Below are 24,743 nucleotides of genomic sequence, written 5' to 3' on the forward strand. Positions count from 1 at the left end.
CAACAACAGGTTGGTTCTTTAAGTAAGAAAAAAAACTGAAACTGATCTTTTTAAATTCAAGTAAATTATAAAATGTCGCAAGGCGGAAGATACATTTACCTAATAAAGGCAGCATTTGTCAAATAAACTTATTACAAAAAACAACAATTTTTAGATGTGTAATTTTTTTCACAATACTTTTGTCGTTTTTTTAGTGCTTTATCTTCAATTTCCTGAAAGTAACTATCAAAGTGCCTTCAAACATTTAATGAATCACTTTTGGTTTTTCTTTGCTCGATAATATAAAGAAAAATGACAACTGACAACCTTATGGCAGACCTATGACTATTTTACAGATTGATCAGAACACGTATTCAAAACGGCCCATCAAAAACTGCATTTTAATGCAAAACAATCAATACTTTTTTCTATTGAAATATTAACAATACCAGTGGCTTATCTGAATTTCAGGTTTTTGATCTCCATCTAAAAGAAAACAGACAGACTATATATACCGTGGATCGTATGTCAATAAATAAAAAACGCCCTAATGCCCAACTAAAGAACAGACATTTCTAGCTCGCAGGCGGCCTTTCGACTGAGTTTCGTGCACTCACTCGAAATCCGTACATGAGTGTAATATCAGCGAAAAATTGCGACAATTATATCCACAAGAGAGATCATAATTTTGAACAGCAGATTAATTTTAACTTATCAGGAAACCTATTAATTTATGGACTCAGATTTTGACCTTAACTGATAAAACCCAAAACAAAAAATAATCACGAGCAGAATGAGGTTCTAATCGGCAAGTAGCTACTGTGGTTGTCAATCTATTGCTTTGAATTGATATAGTGGCAATTAAGATTAACAGATATTTAAACTTGTAGATATAGCCTTATTAGTTCTCAACGCGCGCTAATCCAATTTTCTTACGCAATGAGATCATAATTATAGCCAGCATGAATTTGATTTCGTACTTGATTTTCAACAATGCTTTTAATTTTACTATTCAGTTCGATCTTACTTAACTTTGTGTTTTTCAGGAAAATAGTTAGGAAAATTATTTGAAAAACTATAGGAAAAACTTAAACTTACTCTAAAACCTCGATTAGCTATTGAATTTAAAGAAGTCAATTGGTAAAAAATTAAACAGAAGCTCTTGAAGTTGAACTCGCGTAAACAGTTGAGTAACAAAATATAAATGAATAAAAAACGAAGTCATAATCGATTGAATGAACAAATAATAGATTTATTTTATTCATGTAAAATCGAGGCCGAACTATTGTGCAAATAAAAACACGAATGAAAGACTAAAACCGTACTATTCAATGTCTGCGGTTTGTGCACCACATGTACAAAACATATAAAAAAGACAGTTTTTAATTTTATGGTTTTTCTTTTATGCGGCTTTCATCTCAATATTGACATGTAAAGCTTTCCATTGAAGTCATATAAAAACAGAGTTTGATTTTAAGAAGTCACTTAAGCGGTGAGTTTGAAAAAAGAAAAGTTACTTCTTTACAATAGAATAGAAAAAACACTTTATCGGAATTTTTACAAAAACAAAGTTGCTAAGAAAAACCGCTTGAATAATTAAAAAGTGACCGTTTTTCATCTCTTATCATAAACAAAGTTGACAGATGCGTGAACTGTAAAGTATAGCTGACTGGCACAATCTACGCATTAAGAAGATAACTTTATTGAGAAAAAACGATCGAGCAGTACCGGTATAACCTCACGTACCATATAAAACCGAGAGAACACAGAACGGTTTAGCTGTTTTTAAAAAGTAAAAATAATGGAGCCTGCTTGAGATTAATTACCTGTTAAATTATAAAAATTAAACTTATTAGCAGCGAAACGTCGAAAGCGAGTTGACCTTGCACATAATTAGAGTACTAAAGAAGCATGTTGGTCTGGTACCGCATCTCGGGTTGCGAATAAATTACAAACAATTCAAGTCACTTTTTTACAAGTTTTGCAGGGATATTCTTCTGTGATAACTTATTGTTAAAATTTTGACACAAAAGACGAGAAGATTTGAAATTCCATGTTCATTTTGAAATTCTGAAGTTGAATGCAACAAAAACTGACAAAACTGCCATTAAATCAATATATAAGTGAAAAAAATTCTTGAAAAAACCGGAGTTACGAACACAATTCAAACGTTTGATATTTTTTTCAAAAAATTTATGCTAACTGCTCACAAGATCTTAACAAGTTGGAAAACTATATTCTGGAGAAACTTTCTGTACAATTAATTCTAACCAGAAAGCATCTAAATATCAATCTGAAAGTCAGTCAAAATGTGATTGAATTGATCAGACTGAATCAGTGTCTGACGACCAGAAGCTCAAAGATGCAGTGACAAGCCGCAGCAAGGATAATGCTATCAGGAAAAAGCATCATTTTACACGCAGATAGCATAGGGTCAACAAATTCTATTACATTCTCCGATCAAACAAAATAATCAAGCGGTTCTCAGCAGACTCCCTTCATCGAAAATAGTTAGTGCTGCTATTTGGACTTGATCTTGTGATATGAGTGAATCACAACAAATAAAAAACATTCTGTCAACAAAAAACGTACAGACGGTTTAAAGTTCTGAACCTTTTGTCTTTTTTCTTTAATGAATGTTGTTGACCAACTTGCTCTTAAAGTTGATTTGACAATAGTGAGTTCACAAACTTTAGTTTCAGCGATATATTAGTGTGGAAACATATTAGCTAAAGTTAGAAATCAAATCATGCAAAAGAAGCCAAATTAAGAATTGTTGAAATATTGATGCTTGAGCTTCAACACTCCGCGACAAGAAGAGGGGCTAAAACTGAACACCTTGTTGATAAATTAAAAAAGATATAAATTAAATTAAGTTTGTAACTGATAATCAATCTCTACTGTACTTGTTGTCCTTCTCTTTCCATTGTAAAGTGCATTGTTTGTTAGACAATCTTGCAAGCGGCTGATTACTTGTTTTGAACGGATCGTTTTAATGATTGTGGAACCTGATGTTCTGAGATGTAATTGGTTCTATTGCGGTGGCTTGGAATTTAAAGATGATTCGACTTTTTCTGTGAAAATATTCACTCCTCCAACTCAACAAGAGAAAAGGGTTAACAAAGTTATTGAAAGTTGAATGAATGGTTCCCAGGAGATGAATATGTGAACCATTGGTAATAATTCTAATAAGTTTGGAATTAACATGGGTTTGTTGCTGTGCTCCTTGTAATGTTCACTTCTTCATCATCTATGACTATTGTCAATTTTAGTGCAGGGCAAGTCAGTGTACTTGTTACTGTATGAATGTCAAATGATCTTGGTGTTCCGTCGGATCCATAATGACATTTTGTTATCCGTCCGAAATGCCATATACCTCTTGGCGCAAACTGAGTGTGATTCCATACTATATCACCCACATTGAGTTGTTTTGACTGCTCTCTCCATTTTTCTCTGCTTATTAGGTCTGAAAAAGACTCTGTTTGAATTCTTTTTCAGGGGTGGTCCAAAAACGTTTGCGTATAGTTCAAATCGATTTTCCTGAATGTTTTCAATTTCGCTGTGAGACAGGATAAAGCTAGAGGTTGCCGCCTTCAAATGAAGTGGTTGGATGTTAGGCATTCTCCGTCGTTGTTATCGGAAGAAACGTAAGCTATGGGATGGGAGTTTAGGATGCCTTTCGTTTCTATCACAATTGTTTGGAAGATTTCTGCGTTCAGTAGCTAAGATCATAATTTCCTAAGATTATGAGAAGTGTTCTCTAGGCTGTTTGAGCTTTTCATTCCCATATACCATCAAACTATGGAGCAAGCTGTGGATTAAATTTGCAAACAATGTTTTGTTTTGAAAATTGTTGAGCAATATAGTAGTTGTCACGATGTTATTATCCAAGTTCATGACATTTTTGATGCTAAAAACTCTTTTTTTTGTCGGAGATTATCATCTCTGGATATTTTCTCCTTGACGCGAAGCGTCTAACTGCAAGTAAACAATTGTCAGTTTTTAGACTATGCCAACCTTCTTAATGCACTACACGGGTTATTAAACACCTGAAAATGCACATGTACTGTTTTTTGAGCTTTCGATTGTTATCCTCAATATAGAAGGGTCTAAAATAATGTAATCCTACAATTATGAATGGGCATTGTTTTCCAGCGTCAGCAATGCGAAAGTGCGGAAGATCAGACATCAGTGGGGTAAAATTTTGAACTTTCTATCGGCGGCATTTGAAATAAGTCCGGCTGAGTCTTCTTAGAAACCTTTGAAGACCAATAATTAAGAAAGTCTGTTGCAGGTACACTTTATCAGGCATTGATAGCTGTTAGTGCGAGCGTTTCGAACAATTATCTGAGTGACCTGGTCACTGATGTCCACTATCATGGAATCTCTTTGACTCCAAGGTATTAGTACATGTCTTCGCCTTCTGTTGGCTTGCAAAACACCATTTTCATCCAAAAAATTATTGAACTGAAGAACTAAATCCCTTGGTTCTAGTTGTTATTCATTTTGCATTCTAAAAATTCTTTTTCTAAAATTGTTTTTTTTTCGTTACAAAGTCATCAGGTAATCTTGAGCGTCATACTGGCTGTCTAGTGTTTTTCTTTTGTACACGGTTTTCTACTTTGTACACGGTTGTTGTTCTTCTGAGCAATCGTTTCCAAGTTGAATCTTTGGCTTCTCTGCGACTGTGGTCATACATATAAGTCATAATAAACTTGTCGTTGTTAAACGTTTTGTTTGATTATAGCTCCAGTGTTCAGGGTCTTGAAAAAAAGAAATTTTGATCCTCGTAGCCATTTCTCTTCGAGCTCTGATTGTTTCAAAATTCTGTTTTTTTGGTCAACAGGTTTAAATTTTCCGGGTGTAGGTTTCCAGTCCTCTGCTTTAGCATGTTCGAAAGTTTTTTATCACGGTTAGCTACGAAAACTGTTTGTCGGTTGTCGGACTTTATCAATCCTAAGAATGTAATGATATCAGTCCAGAATTGAGCTGAGGACAAGTTTGATGTCTTTTTTGGGACTACGAAACAAGCTAGTTCGGCTCTAATTTTGACTGTCTCTTATTCAAGTTTATACATACTTGTTTGCTTTATTGGTTCTACACGGGTTTGCTAAAGACCTAGTTCCCAATCACATGTTCTTCAGTAGTTGTATATCTCATGTAAATAACCGCTGAGCTTGATATATATTTAATGCATCTGTAAAGACATAATATACGTTAGTGGTCGTTGGTCCTGTTACGAGGCATCATTTTGTTGGATTACAAGGCATGTCATTGAGTTCGTAAATCAAATTTTGCAGTTCAATAACAAAGTCGGCTTTTACTTATTGGTCCCATTCTTTGCCTTGTTTAATGATTGCTTGAAATAGGCTTCTAATTCGTATTGCACATGGCGTTATCAACCCCAATGCCGTTATCATCCTCAATGGCGTTATCATCCCCAAGAAACGAAGCTGGTCTTGACAAGAGTTGTATTTGCTGAAATCTTTCAATTTTGATGTCTAAATATGGGTTCATAAAACAGAAGGTGTCGTTTATGACATCCCATGTCTGTCCCAGAAGTCGTTGTGTCAATGTTTTATCTACTTCTGCTTTATCAAAATAAAGAAAACTCGAGTCGTTGCTAATGAATTCCGTTTAGTAGAATCCTACTTTTTAGTGTTTCTTTGATGCATGATGTCTGTTCGATTGCTTCAACTGTTGTCTTGCAACTCTGTAACAAATCGGACATATAGAAACTAATCACCACTGATTGAATGGCTTCAGGTGATAAGTGGTGGTAATCGATGGCACATTTTTAAGTACATTGATAGCAAAAGAGGGAGAGCAGGTTGCACCAAATATGAGCCGTTTGTATTTTATATTGTTTCGGCGTTGTTTTTGTACCATAAAAACCTTAATGGGTCTTAATTTTGTTTCCGTACCGCTAACTGCATAAGATGGATTCTATATCTCCGGCAACGGCTATGGCAAACTGTTGAAAACGCGGTAGAATACCAACTACATCGCAGAGAATATCTGGTCCAGTTAGAAGCGCTTTATTCAATGAATGTCCTTTGTAAGTAGATGCTGCCTTTGTTATATGACGAATTTTTTTCTTCTGTTCGGCTGTACTGGATAAAGAGGAAGACAACATAATTGATTGCATGTTGGTGAAGGGTTTCAATCCGTCTCCTGAATGTAACATTTCACAATGTCGTTCTGTATTAATCTGTGGTTAGTTGGGGCTATCTGCTTGTCTTCATTGAGGTGTTTTGCCAAAGATCGTAGTTCGGTTAAGTAGTTTTTCCAGGGTAGTCCAGTCTCATACCTCTCTCCGTTATCTTTTACTTCATCCTCAAAAGTTTGCAGTGCTTTCTTTTCTTCTTGGTTCATTGTATTAGGTGATAATTTTGTTGTTTTTGGTCCTCCAAGTGTCCAAAATAATTGGAGCATGTCTTCGTCTAAAGCAGTTTCTTTTTACTTAACCCTATTGGACAAGGTTATGTTACGATTGCATTGGTTCTTCTCTGTAATTTCTCTATACTTGTTTGGGGCTGATCCTGTTATTGTCTGTCCTATTTGAGTTAGAATTCCGTACGGTATTCTTGTTGGTCCGATTTTGCACTTAAATGAAAGCTTTGTTGTAAAAAAATCGAATAGTATCAGAATACCTATTCTGTTGTCTTCGATTTGCGGGAAGTAGATACCACTGCATAAAAAATTCCCATATAAATCTCTTGAGCATCTGAATTGGCATTGTCAGCTTTTGAAATTGTGCGGTAGAAGTTGGAGACTCTGTTAGGTTAATGATAGGTATGCTGCTGTCGGTACCTCCTCTGTAAAGAAAAACGTATGTTCCCACGGAGGTTGTCTCTGGAACCACTGTAACAGGTGCTGCGTAAAGGTGAGCATGCGGTCGAATCCAACTGCTCGGCGGGTTTTTACTGCAAGATTTGTTCTGATTCGGTCATTGCTGCCTTAGAAACTTTGCCAGTTCTGATCTGTTGAGTGCTGATATTTTTAGGTAAAGTTTCCTGGAGTTGGCTGCCGTCGCTGAACATTGGATTTATTGGGCACATGATGTGATTGCCCGTAATGGAAGTTCCCGTTATGTCTGTTGTGTGTTGTCTGTTACTACTGTTGTAGTTACAATTTGTGTTGTTGTTGTTATTCTATCGGCTTCTGCTGCGTTGTCTGTTGTAATCATTGTTACAACTGTTGTAATCATTGTTACAATTGTAATCGTTGTCTGTTTGTCTAATATGTTGCCTTTAATTGAAGTTAGCGCTGCTCAGTTCTTTGTTCCACGAAGAGCTGTTGTTTGTGTTTTTGAAATTGAACTAGTCTCTGTTCAAGCTATCTTCTTTGTGTCTATATCCAAATGTTAGTTGGTTTTGTCTCTGATTACTTGCTTGTGTTGCGTTGAAGTTTTTACGGTGTATTGTTGAATGAGAAAGTGTATGAGTGCGTATGAAGCATATCTTCGCACTCTTCTATGAGTGTATTAGGCATATCTTTGCACATTTCTATGAGTGTATTAGGCATAACTTCGCATGCTTCGGTTTGGTTGTCTACCCTAATTTTTGAAATCAATCATGTTTGGAAAAACTCTATTGTAAACTGTTCCCGTTCCAATCTATTCATTGATTACTATTTTACTGATGTCGTTTGCTGCATATTCTACAATTTGTTCAGTGTTACGCTTGCAAGATTTATTCCACGCAACTGAATCTGTGCCTTTTTTTCGTTAAGTGCTGAAGAACGGTTGGTGTTATTTTGGAAATTCAATGATTTGTATCTATCATGACTGAGTCCGATTTCTTTTGAGATAGGACAACTCGTATTGTTTCTATCGCCCAATGTCAGGCATGAGCTTTGTTGTTGTGATATAGATAATTCATTCTGCAGACTTAAATCTGATGCTGATTTTCTATATGTATTAAAGGAATTATGTCCGTTGAGTAAATTGTATGTTAGATGATTTCGTTCCTTATCTTCTGTGTGACTCGTGTATCTGCTTGATATAATTGTGATGAAGCCGCATACAATGACGTTTCTCTAAAATTGACTTTTTTCTAAAGTTTTTCGAGATTGTCCCCCGAATCACCAAATGTGATCTTCTTTGATTTTGCCAAACTGATTAAAAATTTTCTGCCATTTGAGCAATGTTGTTGTGCTTTCACCTGAGGTATCAGAAAGTGTGGTGTTATCGTTGCTTTTAAGCGTAATCTCGGAGATATTATATAAAGTCTTGCACCATCATGCCTCATCATCCAGCAGGCTGTCATATATGAGCTGAAGAAGGTCAACATTAACGGTCTGATACTTTTTCTCAAAAAAGTTGACTGCTGAGCCCCACTCAACTTCACGTCTCATGATTTGTTGGATCAAGGTCTCGTTCCTTTTATTCGGTTGGGTGCCATTTCGTTCCGCCAAACTGCTGCTTAGAGTTTTCCAGTTTATCATTTATTCTTGTCTGGCAAAAATTCTCGCTTATTGCTTAATTAGTTTGGAGTTTTGAACATTTTCATTTTCTCAGAAAGTTTAAACTGCACTTAAGAGATCCCAGTTAATGTTGCGGGCAAGGGTCTTCAGTGTTATTTGAGGTTGCAAAAAGTTGCTCTTTCTACTTTTGTTGTCTGTTATTCGTTTAGTATTCTTCGAACTGTATGCAGACTAAAGGATTAGAGTTCTTCTTTTTGGTCAGCTTATATGCTGATAAAGGACTATTTCACTTTTTTAGAAAGTGGAATATGTAGAAATTTTTAGAAAATAATGATATGTTAAAATTAGCAACAAACTTCTCAGACACAAGTTTGCTTCTGTTGGTGTTCTGATATTAGTGAAGGTTTTGTCTTTTTTTATCTTAAATTTAATTGAGTCTGTTGGACGTTGCAGATAGTCATAGAACGTCATTTTTAAAAAAAAAGAAATAAAAAATATTATTACCGAATTTTGATTACGGCGGTTACTACTTGACGTTTGAATCTTTTCTGCCACGAACAACCTAATCCAAAAATTTTTCTGCTCTTTAGCGTGCTCTCTGAAATAGAAAAAGTTTAACTGCAAACGCTATGTTTTGTTTCTTGCTTTACAATTTGTAAATATTGAAAATTCCGATACTTCGATATCTATCAACGGTAGAAAAAATTTGTGTACTGCGTTGTTATCTTCTTAATTGTGTGTTTGTGTATGTGGAAGAACACTATCCACTTCAAGCCAAGAAAAATTGTACACGCATCTACAGGTGATAAACTGTTCTTTAAAAGGGCAGTGATTTGTTTCAAGTAGTGATGCTTTTTTGGCCTATTTGCACAAAACAACTTATTCAAATGATAGCAAAAACGCCCGGACATTTTCTTTTTTGTTTTTAAATTTGCTATTAGGTATAAAACAATAGATAATTAGGTTTATATTGATACTGGTTACTTAGTATTTAAACCCTTTTGTTTTTGATATTTTGTTCTCTGTTAGAAAGGCAGATCCTCAAAAAAATAGTTGCTGACAAACAATCCTTCTCTTTTCATATTCTGAAACTATTCTGATCATATTCTGAAAAATATTTAATGAAAAAAAAATTCAAAAACATTAGTTGCTGACAAACAATCCTTCTCTTTTCATTTTCTGAAACTATTTTTTTCTCTTTTTAAATTTTGTATTCGGCTATGCTGTTTCTACATTTTTTTCCTTGCTTTTTATGAATTCTAAATTTTTTCCTCTATTTTCTTTCGTACTCGTTGATGGGTATTAGTTCAAGTCCTAAACCGCCGTGTTTATGAAAAAAGTTCAAAGGTACTCCCTGTCGTTACCTCAATTTTTATTTTTTATCAATCGATGTCTTATTTATGTCTTAGCAACCTAAATTTTATCTCAGAGGCTATTAAGGCAATTCGCTGTTTTTGGGTCACTAATGTTGACCAGCTTGCTTATAAGGTTTATTCTAGACAATAGTGTGAATTCACAAACTTTGCTTTCAGCGGTAAATAAGCTTGGAAACATATGAGGTAAAGTTAGAAATCGAATCATGCAAAAAAATCAAATAAAGAATCGTTGAAATATTGAAGCTTAAGCTGCAGCACGTTTTGATTAGAAAATTTTTGTAATCAGCGTTTTTCTTGTCATTTGTCAATAAAGCTATATGTGGGCTTGAGAACCATTGTAGTTTCAGTAATAACTTATCGTGCTGACTAGTTTAACACTATTTGTTACGCTAATTAAGATTACTCTTTGCAAATAAGACGGATTAGTAAAAATCCAGTGCAAATATACATGAGCAAGATTAAATTGGATCCGCTTCTCTGCATATAACTTTTCGCCCCCAGTCGCAACTGCTATTAGGTTACCCAGGAATTTGCTTTATAAGAACACATAAATTGTGAGAGGCTTAAGCAAAGGATGGCAAAACAGAATGGATCCGACTAAATAATCAGCTGATCAAAAGATGACAGCCAATTCAGTGATCATGCCAGCTTCTGATTAAACTGCTGAAGAAAAAAACAAGGATGAGGTTAACTGTTTTTTAATTTGATAGCAAGAAACAAAATGCAACTCTTGAAGGTCCAGAACAAATGCAAGCTGATATATTTTTTCAAACAAAAAAAAACACTTTTTCATCAAATGGAAACCATTTTTGGGAAACAGCCGACCATAATAGTCTGAAAGAAAATTCTATTCATCCATCCCACAACAATGCAAAAAATGAAAACTTGAATAACAAAACTTTCATAATTTAAGCAAACTTTGAGTGCCAACAATGCAATTGAACTGACAAACGCAAATAAAGCAAAGAAATTAGGTTAAAATTTGATGAAAAAAATAGTTTTCTTCAGAAATGAGTTGTGTCAAACATGAAAAATGAATATGAAAAAGTGAATTATACAGTACCCGATTTCAAAAAACATACACTGATTCCGCATAAGAACGTTGTGAAAACTAACCAAAAAAATAAAGAATAGCAAAAATGAAAGTGTTTTCGAGAAAATTGTGATCAGCGCAGAAAAAAACACATCCTGATATCAAAATTTTAAAAACGTTTCGGGCTTTAACTGGAAAAAAGCATTAAAACCAAAGTAACTGTTGGTTTCACTCTCGCAACTTTAGTTGCTGAGGTGATTGCATCTTACAACTGCAACCAAATTGAGCAGATGATTGCAACACACATCGAAGAAAATGACGTCGTCTTCAGAAAACAGAAAACTAGCTGGACAGATACCGTATTACAAGTAAAAAAAAATGAAAAACAACCGTCTTGACTGCCAAAAATTTCCCAACAACAACAGTTTCCTTGTCAACAAAGCACATGACCAACATACAAGAAAAACTAACGCAAACAAAAAGAAACTTAACTCTTCGAAAAATTATTGCTAAAACATAAACAAAATCACCTCGTGATTCATACGTTGATGATAAAACAGCAAAAAAACTCACAAACAAGAATTGTTGAGTAACGTTTAGATCCAAAGCAACCTAATGGACGAAAGTGTTTGTTTGACGAGAATCAAAATGGTTTTGAAAATGAATCTCAACGCTTTCAACAAGGAGGTTAATCATATATCACGATTATTTCAGACATCAAATCTTTTGGTTTTGGAAAACAGTGAACATTATATCCTTAGTGCTGCCAATTGGACTTGATCTCGTAATTATGGGTTTTTCGAAACAAATAAACAAAAAAACGTCCTGTCAACAAAAATAAAACATATAAAAGGTTCTAATTTCTGACTTTTTTCTCCAATGTTGATTCGACATTTTTTGTAATCAAGGTTTTTATTGTAATCCTTAGTAAATCTACATGTGAGCTTAAATTAAAAACCAATGTAGTACCAAAGATAACTGCTGGGGGAGAGATAGCTAAGCTTGCAAGATTTGGCTGACTATTTAGCAACTATTTGTTACGCTAACTAAGGGTACCCTTTGCAAATGTAAGGAGTTAAGACAGTGCTGGTAGTAAAAATCCAGCGTAAATATACAGGAACAAGAATAAATAATTTTATTCTTTTTATTATCCTCTTCTCCGCAGCTTAGGGGGCTTATAACTTTTTGCCCCCTGCCGCAACTGCTGTTTGGTTGCATAGGAATTTTATAATAACATAATTTGTGAGTTATATTTGGTTATTTGTGAGTTATATTTGGTTATTTATATTTGGTTACACAGGAATTTTATAAGAACACATAATTTGTGAGTGACTTCAGCAAAAGATGGCAAAACAGAATAGAGCCGACTAAATATTCAGCTGATTAAAAGATGACGGCCAATTCAGTGATGAGGCCAACTTCTGATTAAACTGTTGGAGGAAAAAACAAGGTTGAGGGTTAAATGTTTCTTAATTTGATAGAAAGGAATAAAATGCAACTCTTTGAAAGTCCAAACCAAATGCAAGCTGACACAAATTCCCAAACAAAAAGAACACCTTTTCATCAAGTGGAAACCTTTTTTGGGAAACAACCGACCATAATATTCTGAATTATAATTCTATTCACCCATCCCACAAAAATGAACAGAATAATAACTTGAATACCCCAACTTTGACTGTAAATATAAGCTTTGAGTGTCAACAACGCATTTGAACTGACATACGCAAATAAAAACGGAGAAAGCAGGTAAAAACTTGATGAAGATTTTTTTTCTTCAAAAATGAGTTGGGTCAAAACTGAAAAATGAAAATAAATAAGTGAATTAAACAGTGCCCAATTCAAAAAAAGTACACTGACTTTGCATTAGAACGTTGTGAAAAGTAACAACAATAAAGGGAGAATTGTAAAATGGAAAGCGTTTTCGAGAAAATTGTGATCAACGGTGGAAAAAACATATCCAGATATCAAAATGTTAAAAAAATTTTGGGCATTAACTGGAAAACAGAATTAAAAAATAAAGTTGGTTTCATTCACTCTCACAACTTAAGCTGCTGAGTTGAATGCATCTTACAACTGCAACTAAAGTGAGCAGATGATTGCAACACATATCCAAGAAAAAATTAGCTTGACAGATACCGAACTACAAGCAAAAAAAGTGAAAAACAAACGTCTTGACTGCCAAAAGTTTTTTTGTCAACAAAGCACATGACGCAACACACAAGAAAAAGTAACGCAGACAAAAAGGAACTAACTCTAATGCTAAAACTTAATGCTAAAACATAAACAAAATCGCCTCGTGATACGTTTATGATAAACCCGCTAAAAAAATCACAAACAAGATTTTTTGAGCAACTTTCAGATCCAAAGTAACCTAAATGACGAAGGTGTTTATTTGACGAAAATCAAAATGGTTTTGAAAATGAATGTCATCACTTTCGACAATAAAGTTAAACATGTATCACGATTATTGCAGACATCAGATTTTTCGGTTTCAGAAAACAGTGAACAATGTTTCCTTTTTAAACTAAATTACCTAATAACAAAACATATTTAAACTACATTTACGACAGCACATAAATTTCTGACTCTGAAAATAACAATTTTATAACAAAGGAACTTTCAATAAAAAACTTTAATTGTAAATTGAAAAGACGAATTGAATCAAAAAAGCAAGAATCGCCAAGGACATCAGTCTCTTTCGACTATGAAACTTGTTTTGTTAAGACAATAGAAAACCAACAATTTTGAAACTGCAAAACTAAAAACCAACAAATATTAAAATCGCTAAAATTGCACTGTATAAATATAACAAAGAAAATCAAATCTAAAAATCTCAAAATGCTTTGCTACCAAGCAAGTGGGATATCTCTTTAATGACACTAAGTCACAAGTTGACAGAAAGAAACACAAACAGGTGCATAGATGAAAAATTTTTTATTTTTTAAAACAAACAATTTAGATCGAAGTCATACAAATATATTATTATCAGCCGAAATCATGGTGTTTTGTTCTCGGAAAAATTGTTTTGACTTCTCACCATAGGGACTGAGAGAAAAGAGCAAAATAAACAACAATTGTGAATATCAAATTTTTCATGAATACACGTATTGTCAAAGCTATAAAAAACCTATACAAACCTTCAAATGAAAACCTTAAAAATGGTGACACTATGCAAGACTTCCATCATTAAAGCGAATTGGAATCTAAGAGTTTCAAAGTTTTATGACAGGTAAGCGTAAAACAAAAAAAATCAGGTCGAACTCAATTCGCTCAACAAACTAAAAGTTTGTTTCAACACCAATTTCCGCCTTCACTTCAAAACCAGTTTGAAAGTCTTACACTTTAAAGAAACTCAAAATGTCATTCTCTTCATTTTTCATTAATTATAGCTCTTTTGAAATTTAATTTCTCCGTTAATAGATAAAAAATGAAAAACAAAATGCAGAAAAGAAGAACGAGGCATTAGGAAAAACTGCAAAAAATATAATTAAAACCTTTCAAATTGTAGAGAGCCGCGATGGAATTAATAATACCTTGATTGTTTTTTTTGTTATCGAAAATCCGCATTGGATCCAGTACTAACGAAAAAATCAAAATTGATCAAAACGGCGCTTACATGACAAAAATGCTTTCAATTTTCATAGATCAGCCAGAAACTGTCTAAACTGATGTTTCAAATAGTTTTGACTGATAGCAGAGTTTCAACTGACCCTCATTTCGGTTTATTAAGATTGGTTGAAAACGCTCCATGGCGGTGCTCTGAAATACTGTCTGGAATTTATGCTTAATGAATTCTGATTTGTTCTACGGGGCTCCAACTACGGAACCCAACAACGTTATCTCATCATTAAAAAGATGATTAGAAATACTAACGTGGAGCAAGTTTGTTTGGGCAATTTTATTTTGAGCAAAAAAGAACAAACGCTGAAACAAAGTTTGATAAAAAGTTCGAAAAGGTGACAAACACAGAAACTAATTAAAGTTCCTGAAATTTAAACACCAATAGCGCCTCGGGAAAGATTACACTCGGAAAAAATTGACTTTTTAATTAATCATTCTAAGAGTGACGGTCTTTCTACAAATATAACTCACAGCTCTCAAAATAAATATATCGATCGGGCAAAATTGTCTGAACAATAAAATCCCTGTTGAGTATATTTACCGTTGCAGCCAAGAAATGATGCTAGAACAATATTTCTGCACTTTTATTTTTGTGTCTAAATGATTACCAAAGTAAATTGAGCTGCAAGATAGATTTCAAAATTTAACAATGGTTAAAGTGGATTTATGAAGTGGAATCAGATTTGAGTGCGTTTCGTTACTTATTTGCTTACGAGGACTTAGCAAAACCGATTTGCGTGTTCAACACCAAAACTATGACTCAAATTATTTAGAAAAATTACTTATGCTAAGATTTTGGGCAGCTTCATGATAGACATTTTTCAAGCCAATCTGAGGCGATGAAAAACGTGCGCTTTCTTCTGGTAAGTTTTGAGGCACGTTTGCGGGCCTCAAAAAAAACTTATTAAATAGACTCCGAACAAATTTACAAACTGTGTGATTTCAGATCATTTGAAGCTAGGAACTATATCAATAAGACCACCGGTACCAGTTATTGGTTCCAACGGTTTATTTCTATCTTTCCTTCAAACCCCGTCCGTTCCTAGCTTGGATGGGTGAAAAAATAAGACTGAATGCGATTTCATATCTTTAACACTTCCAAGACCAGAAACATAATTTTTGCAGATTCCCAATTGAAACATCTCCGATTTCTGAATTTTAACATCCTATCACTTCCAGGAGCGCAAATCGACATCTATCAGAATTCTTACCGGAAAAAAGGCAATACGACAATATAGTTTTATTCATTGGTGGAAACGACATCTTCACGGGCTCAACACCATCGAACAAAGAACCAGAAGAAACAGCTGAAGAACTTGCCGTACTAACCAAAAAATTTGTGCCCCTTGCGACAGAGAAAGTATTTGTAATTGGCATCTCATCACGATGAAGCGACAGCGCGAGTAAAAAGAAGGCCAAAGCAACAAACGATTTCATCAACAAATTACAAAAAAGAGTAAAAAGTGGGAATACAGAGGCATCACTGAAGAAGTTTATTCCCCGGAATTACACCTGAGTAACGACGCCGTCCACCTCAACGGGAAGGCCCTTGGAGGAATCTGCTCCATATTAAAGAACAAAATCCTACGCACAAATTTCAGCGCAAACATAGACAAAAAAGACCATCCAAAAGAATACCACTGTGCTAGGAACTGCGAGTGTGGTTCGTACAACCCCACGAGTTACCAACGGTACCATTAATTGGTTGCAAAGGTAAATAAGTTTTTCTTTCCCCAATTTATTAGTTCCATCCGTTTAAACTTCGAATTTTTCTATAAATCACACACACATCGGAATGACTTCCAAAACATCTGGTAAACAAATTCAATTAGAGGGTATGAGTATCCAATGTGAAACCTGTTCTAAGCCAATTGGTAAAAAAGAGGCAATCTTCCGTTGCGTATGCTGTGCCACAATCATGCACATGTCCCCAAGCTGCACAAAATTTAGCATCGAAATAATAAATGCACTTCAACAGGTCAATCAAAACGTTCTGCTTCTATGCAACGCTTGCGTACAGCAGAACAGACGTGATGTGATTCTGGACATCATAAAAAGTCCACCACAAAAACAGAACAATCTAGAAATAAAAGAGGACATTCAAACCACAATCAAAGAAACTATTAGCAGCAAAATAATTGAAATTGAGATTAAACTGCCAACAGCTAACAACAGCATTGAACAAAACCCCAGAGTAGAGGCTAGAACTGCAAATGACCTGGCAATCAGAATAAGAGGAATTGTTGAAAGTAAGAAAGAAACCGCTCGTGAAAGAGCTGAAGAAGATATACAAGAAATACAGTCAATCCTCAAATTCCTCAAGCTAGACTGCCAAATTACGGACTGCAGGCGCATGGGTGCTTTCAAAGATGGAAGGCATCGTACCATTCTTGCAACCATGCCATGCATATATGACAAACGCATCTTACTACTCTCACTCTCAAGATTGAGACGATATAGCAAAACAGTGTACATTAGCAAAGACTACTCCCTACAAAAAAAAGAGCAACTGAATAACTGTCTGAAAAAGCGAAAAGATTTAATAGACGCAGGTTTCCCCAGAAAAAACTTGAAAGTAATGAATCTGACATTATACGAAAAACAAGATGAAAATTGGGTCGAGTACTCAGACAATGCTCGGTATTCCACCTGACTCGCAAAAAATACAGACAAAAAACAAGAGGTTTCAAATCTAACGTTCAATTTACATAGTTTCATTGATCTACAACGAAGATTTGCATTTGCAAACGCTATTATCCCATACAATCCAGACATTCTTTGCCTAACCGAAACGTGGCTCACAGAAGAAGTTCCAAACGAAGCACTCTTTCTCAAAAATTATGTCAATCACAGAAATGACAGAACTTCATAATGCGGTGTTTCAAAACATGGAGGTGTTCTAGTTGGGGTGAAAGACAACATTCAATTTAAAAAATTGTTCGTTAAGAACACATGTGAGGGTTGCCTAATCGTAAAAATTAACACTAAAAATGACTCAATCCAAACCATTTGCATTTACAACCCACCTAAAGGCAGCCCATACAGATGGTGCAAGCAGAAGTTTGAAGACCTCACACCAACGCTAATGTTTTAGAGAAGAAAACAAACCCAAAATCAATAATCAATACAGGAGATCTCAACTTCTCAACCACTGACTGGCAACAAATGTCGTCACCAGATGAACTTGACAACACCTGGCTCAACTATTTTGAGGGTGAAAATTTTGAACAAATGCTAAACTTCACTGACCTTTTGGGGTATAAAAAACAGCTAGATGTCTTCCTAACAAACGAACCACAATTTTGGATCAATTCGAAAATCGAAACCAAAATTAGTAATAACTATGCCCTCAACAACAAAAAATGCTCAGATCAATACGCCTACATAACACGATACGAATGCAACTACGATCAAGCGACCGATCGCAGCAGACCAAAATACGCTTACAAAAGTATAGATTGGATTAATTTCAATTGCAACATCTCAAAAAACCCATTTAACCCCTATTGTTACAGTAACGTTGACGAACTTCTTAAACAGTGGTATGAATGGTTCAATCGCCTTTTCGTTAAAAATGTTAAAAATGTCCCAATATTAACTCAGCACAGATCACAGCTCCCCGCGTAGGTGTCAAAAAGCACTTCCCATGAAATGAAAAAACTATCAACTTTGAAACGAAAAGCAATTGCACATCCAAGTCCTGCTCCAAGCACACTAAACAAAATAGATTGTCTCGAAGAAAAAGTCAACACACTTTGTAAAAACGATCAAGTCATCTATGAAAACGAGATTTTAGCAACAAGTCAATTCAGCGTTATTGAAACATATTTACGATCAGTTAAAAAAGTCACACCATTCCCAAGTGAGATGCACCTAAATGAATAAACTGCTAGCACCAATGAAGAGAAAGCCGAGTTGTTCAATTTATTTTTCCAGAGTGTTTACAATTCAAAAATATCAAAAGTTGAGAACAAGTTCAATTTTGAAGAAAAAGACCTTAATCGCTTAGATACTTCAGAAAAAGAAATTGAAAGTATACTAAATAAACTTGATACTAGTAAAGCCAACGGCCCTGTTGATATAAGTAACCTGTTTCTGAAAAATCTATCAAAAACAATAAGCAGATCCTTACTTCTACTTTTTCAAACATTCATTAACAAAGGTAAATTTTCAGCATATTGGAAACAAAATGACATAACACCAATAAACAAAGAAGGCGATAAAGCCGCAATCAAAATGTATAGACCAATTAGTTCCTTATGTTGCCTCTCAAAAGTTTTCGAGAAACTTATGTTCAACAAACTCTATGAGCACGTTAAAGGAACACTTCACGATTCCCAGTTTGGTTTTCGGCCTCAACGTTCAGCAATTATTCAAATGTTGTGCTTTCTAGACCAACTGTACAAAGAAGTTGACTCAATTGCAGATGTTGAACTTTTCGTTTTCTACCTAGATTTCCAGAAAGCGTTTGATACAGTACCCCACCACAGCGTTGTTGCAAAACTGTCGGAATCAAGGATCGGGGGAAAAGCGCTCAGATTAATAGCCAACTACTGTGACGACAGAAAACAACGTGTTCGCATTGGAACCTCAACGTCGAGCCTTCGTGACGTCACTAGCGGCGTACCGCAAGGTTCAATCCTGGGGCCACTACTTTTTCTCGTCTACATAAATGATTTACCACAAAAAATCGAATACAGTCAAACCTACGATTATGCAGATGATTACAAATTGCTCTCTAATAACAAACATGAACTTCAATTTGATCTCCAAAAATTAATTGAATGGTGCTATAACAACGAAATGCACCTCCATGAAAACAAATGCAAAATCCTTTGTTTCAAGAAAAAGTCGCTCTTTACAATAAAAAATGAAACTGTCAACATCTCGTCTCATCAAAAAGATCTCGGAATACAAGTTTGTGATAACCTCACTTTGCATCAAAACGCAAGCACAAGAGCCTCCAAAACTCTTAAAGCACTTTGGTACCTCAGAAGAAATCTTCACCACAGAACTCTCCCTCAAGTTAAATTAAACGCATACAAGGGTTACATTGTACCAATTATATCCTACGCCTGTCAAGTGTGCTATCCGTCTAAATGCGATCTAGTACTCATCGAAAGAATCCAAAAAAGTGCGACAAAATGGATAATAGGTTCTTCTCTCACATATAAGGAGCGTTTAATCAAACTGAAAATTCTACCTCTTTCTTTTTACTTCGAATTTCACAGCTTATTACTACTATGTGATCTCATAAACAATAAATACAACATTGCCATAGAAAAGTATATACCTTTCAACAACAATAATCGGACGAGACAAGGCGCCAAATGTGAAATCAAACTTTCGAAAAAACGATTATTCAAAAGCGACGAAAATTTCTGGTCGAGAACAGCCTATCTCTATAATATTGTCAACAAACACACAGACCTTACAGACAACAAAAATATAAAATATTGGATCAGCGACATTTATTGGAAATTCTTTTTTAGAAGTTTTAACGAAATTGACATGTGCACTTGGAGAATTTGCTGCCTGTGCAAAAACTGTAACCCTATTTCGAAACTATCTCATTTATAACGATCAACAAGGGTGCTTCAACCCGTGCATTGCAGAAGCCTGAACTACTACTACTAATACTACTATTGCTCTGTGGTCATTTGAGGAGTTTGCTAAATTCTGTCAATTGGTGGAGCTTTATCCTAATTGTGCAACTCTTGCTCTGTCGGGAACCGAATTGAGTTTCATCTCAACTTGGGTATGGTTCCGGAAATGCACCCTAATTTTCACAATCAAAATGAGGTATAGCTTTGGCTTAAAACTTCATAAAAGTTCTGCTTTAACTGCATTAATAGTAACCTCGCTATAAGGGAACTGGTTAGCGTGTTTCAATGACGTCTCGTTGAAGGACCTGTAACATCTCATTTAATTTTGAATGATTTTACAAGCGGGACAACTTCTCAAAATGCTGGCAAGGTGCTCAACGCAACGTATTGACTTTTGATTTTCATCATCAATTCTTTCTGGCCGTTTTTTCGACTTTTTCTGGCATTTTTTGAAAAAAATTAATGTAGGCCAAAAAAACAAACTTAAAAAAAAATACGCGAAACGTCATTTTCCTTTCCACAAGCCACAAAAATGATTCTTTTCGGTCTTGATTATTCCCGACTTCATTAATTATACCATGTTTTGAACAAAGGAAAGAACGAAGAAACAAAAAGCGTTGACCAGGGCGGTACAAAAATTGCTGAAAAAATCTTTTCCTTAACAAGAATGAAAACGTATAATTGTTCCGACCCAATGGGGGATGAACTATATACTCAACTGGTTTTTTTTGTTCCGACAATTTTTGCTGATCGAAATATTCATTGTACAGGATCGCGAGTGGTTTAATTAGAAAGCTTGTCAAGTGTAGAATTTCATATTTAATTTTTTCTCGAATTTCGCTTTTTCCGAGCAATTACGGAGGTTTACAGATTGGTGAACTTTGGCCTATCTTCCATCGTTTTCTCATTTTTTTTAATGTGTGCCTAAATTTTGATCAATTTTTGCCAAATTGATATAAAACTGTTAACAATACTCTAATTGGTTTTACATTTAAAGATACAGGAAGTTGAATTGTTTGAAACCACTGATGTGGTACAATTGACAGTTAAATTGTTGAAAATTCATAATTTTTTTTTGTTTTTTTTTTCATAAGAACGTCATCAATTTGGCCACCATCAATATGCCTATTTGGCCCACTTTGTCCAGTTCGACCAGTCATTCAGACAAAAAACCGCTGACATAATCTTTTTTTACTCAGATACAGGCTAACTGTACATGTTGTTCCTGCAAAAGGTTTCTAGAAATAACCTTTTCCCGGTATTTCGCTAATTCAAAGAGCAATTTAAAATAAACGCATAGTTTATGTGTGATTTATTCAGGCTTTCGATTGCCATAAACATACGCAATACTACAGAACAATTGAGTTTTTAACAGCCGCACAGCAAAAGTTTGCCCAGTTTTGGTCTCATTATTGAGTTTTGCAAAAAAAATGATTGGGTTTGTATTTTGTGTCATTTTTTGAAACATTTTTTTGGATTTTTCCCGTCATAATTACAGGAAAGTTCTTTTTCGTTTAAAAACTCAAATATAAAGAATTATACGGGGGTTGTTTTACGTTCCAATAAGGTTTCAGTTGAACAATAATGTGTTTTTAAGTGAAGCTCATGGTTCCCATTGCTCCGAAATTGTTTTTTTTTCTGTAAGGTATTAATGAATTCTTGAGATTTGCCAGCATTTGAGCATTTGATGTTATTTTTGGAATCTTATGAATAAGTGTATATAGTCAAATGATTAATTCGTTATTAAGGATCTAGGAAATTAAGAAAACTATTTAATGCTTTCAGTTGTTACATAAGGCTTTTTCGTTAAAAGTAACTTGCTAAGTACCCAAAACTTCTAATTTATTATTAGTATTAAAAAATTTTGATCAAAGTAGCTAATTCAGAGACATTTGCTACTTTTATAATTTTTTGGAGAATCAGCAAGAGCAAGACCACTTTTGATCTACTCTGGTGAATTTCTCAGAAAAAAACACATTAGGATTGTAAAGAGGCGCTGTATAAAATTTTTTCAAAAACTCTTGACTTTTTTGTTCTTTGATGTTAACTACAGAGCAAATTCGTTTCAAACAAATCAAACCCTAATTAAAGTGAGTGTCAATTTACGTGCAAGTGGAGGCCAATGAACTTACATAACAAATTCTGCAAAAAGAGTATAGTTTTTTCGCCTCAACATCGTTTGCATAAAATCGTTCGTCAAACCCTGAATTTTGTCTGTATCCAGCGTTAATGAGTAGTTTTGTAAATTAGTTTTACTAATAACAGGTGCAAGTGATTTCCTAGGCAGCTGAATTTGAATTACTTACCATTTTTTGTTGAAAGTGTTTGGTTGCAACCTCTTGTGGTCTTAAAAATCAATCTTTTACAAGCTTATTTACGCAATTTTTAAGCGTAATCTGGATAACAATAGAGGTTGCATTTTTTCTTTTGAGTTATGTATTAGTCTTATTTTCTGTTTAAAAAATTAAGAAATAGTATTATGGAATTGATAACATAAGTTTTTATATATATTTTTTTAAATAATTTGACAATTTCCAATTTTTCGAGATTCTTTTTTGCTGTCCTGTCCGGTCATCACATTATTTGCACAATGACGAAACGTCGCATATCATAATTATGGCGTTGAAGATAATGCTCAATATTTTTAGTGAATGAATTTTGATCTTGAACGCTTCGGATCCGTTTCCTCGCAAAATTGAACTGAATTTTTGCCTGAAATTTTCCTTTGTAGTCGTTTGAAATTCTGTATAATGCTAAGTTGCAATGGTTTTGTATGAAGCTATGAATGAAGCCGTTGATTGATGTCACATGATAGCTAACTGCTTTGATACCTTTAAACTTAATTGCTTTCAATAAGTGTAAGCGTTTTCTTCTAATTTCGCCCTTTTTGTTTTCTGTCTACTTGTTCTTTATTCGCAATGAAAACAGGTCTCAATTTCTACTGGTGGAGGGCAATTCATTTGGTTTAGTTAATTTCTTATCTGATGCGATTTTGTTTTTTCTGTTAAGTTTTTTCAAAAAGTGGATAGAGAATGAGTTTTGTTCAACAACCAGCAAGTAATGCTTGTTGGGTTCATTTAATTTTGTTGTTTGTCGTTTCTCATTCGCACTTTAATTGCAATTATCATCGGCCCTCTTATGAGTTATTGTTTCATTTGTATTGTGGTTAGAGATAAATCAATTTTTCAAACGGATAAACCAATTTTTTTGATTAATTGAAAGTTGTCTATCTCTTGCTCGTTTGGTGGACAATTAAGTCAAAACTATGGTTGAGCGGGGTCAGAACATTATGCACAAACGCACATTACCGAGCCTGCTTGTTTGTTTTTAAAATAAATTGCTAATTTTGAAATTCTAAAAGCTTGTAAATCAGACAATTTTTAAGCAATGTTTGTTGATTGAACCGAATTTTTTCCGCTCTTCTTTGCCAAAGTAAAGAATGACATAATGGTTGTTGAATTACAACTAAAAATCAGTTTAATCAAAACTAAATCAGAAAGCTGAAAATGTTTTTGAATTAACCAAATTAAACTACCATTAAAGGACACAATCTTTAAAATAGTTCAAATCTAGTAAGTTACACTTTTTTTTCATTTTCTGTCATTTTGATCTTTAAAACCCTCAAACGAACCTTAAAAATTTTAAAGCAGTAAAAATCGCAAATAACACTCTAAATCACTCACTGTTGTTAGATTTTGAGATCAATCAATAGAAATTATTAGTTCTATAATATGTTATGCCCACGAGTTACACAGTTACACGAAAGTGACACACAAGTTACTTTCGATAAGCGCTATTCAAAAATTGGTATCAATCAAGAAAACATTTTTCAATGTTTCTAAAATTTTACTAATGAATTGAATTCAAAATTTTTCCACAAGCAGGTTTAAAACTAACACAAGTTTGCAATGACTAATTGTAAGTAAGTGCTCTAAAGAGTGCAAGAAAACGATAACCATTCAAAATCGATATAAAATAAGTCGAAATAATTTCACTTTTTGTGGAAATAGTATATAAATAGTTTATATAACTTTTTCAAAGAAACAATCGAAACCGGGATGAAATTAAATAGCTGACTTTATTTTATGTCACTTCAATTCAAATTCGATTGACCGCATAGCGTTTTTACAAATTTCATTTAGAAGGCGATATTTTATTGCTAATATTGATATTGATAACCAAAAATAGCATTGCTCTATAATAATTTGTTACATTTAAATATTGTAAAGATCGTTGACATCAATAACTACTAAATCGCGTTTTAAATATCGCTGAATATAGGAATAATTGATAGATTTAAATAGAAGATTTAGCCAATTAACACATTTGAAGAATAAACGTTTATATAAAGTCATGTGTCATATTTAAGGTTAACAAGATGGTTAATTTAAAAACAATTGAGGTTTGAGCTCAGGCGTGTTTTGACCACGTACACGTGTCCGATAGGTTGTTGAACGATTTGTCACCAAAAATGGCAAATAGACTCTTCTCAGCAAGACAAACATGACGAAATAACAATGCAAATGTCGCTCATATGTCATGATTAGGTGCTCTTTTTCTTTAGCATAATTGATATATTTAAATCAGTATTCTCAATTTCAAATTATCATAAGTATTAGCGGCTAATATTGCATTTTTTAGTAGGGGTTATCCCATTATAGACCGCATTAAATATTTTTTTGCGCCAGTTACACCTTATGG

The 24,743-nt window shown here is 34.2% G+C and overlaps 1 protein-coding gene across 5 annotated transcripts in view; it reads right to left on the reverse strand.

Annotated features, from left to right (window-relative positions):
• LOC142335101 (lysoplasmalogenase TMEM86A-like) overlaps window positions 1-24,446 on the reverse strand; it is a 37,993-nt gene extending 13,547 nt beyond the window's left edge. For 3 of the 5 annotated variants that reach the window (XM_075383454.1, XM_075383449.1, XM_075383452.1), the window contains exon 1: window positions 23,940-24,446. The gene's annotated coding sequence lies outside the window, so the exon portion shown is untranslated. Of the gene's footprint in view, window positions 1-1,077; window positions 2,315-23,939 lie in introns of those variants that run through there. The other 2 variants (XM_075383453.1, XM_075383450.1) reach the window with 2 other exon arrangements.
• Window positions 24,447-24,743: the final 297 nt, after the last annotated feature.

Source organism: Convolutriloba macropyga, chromosome 2, assembly GCF_964194025.1.
Source record: "Convolutriloba macropyga chromosome 2, txConMacr16.3, whole genome shotgun sequence".
NCBI classification, from domain to species: Eukaryota; Metazoa; Xenacoelomorpha; order Acoela; family Convolutidae; genus Convolutriloba; species Convolutriloba macropyga.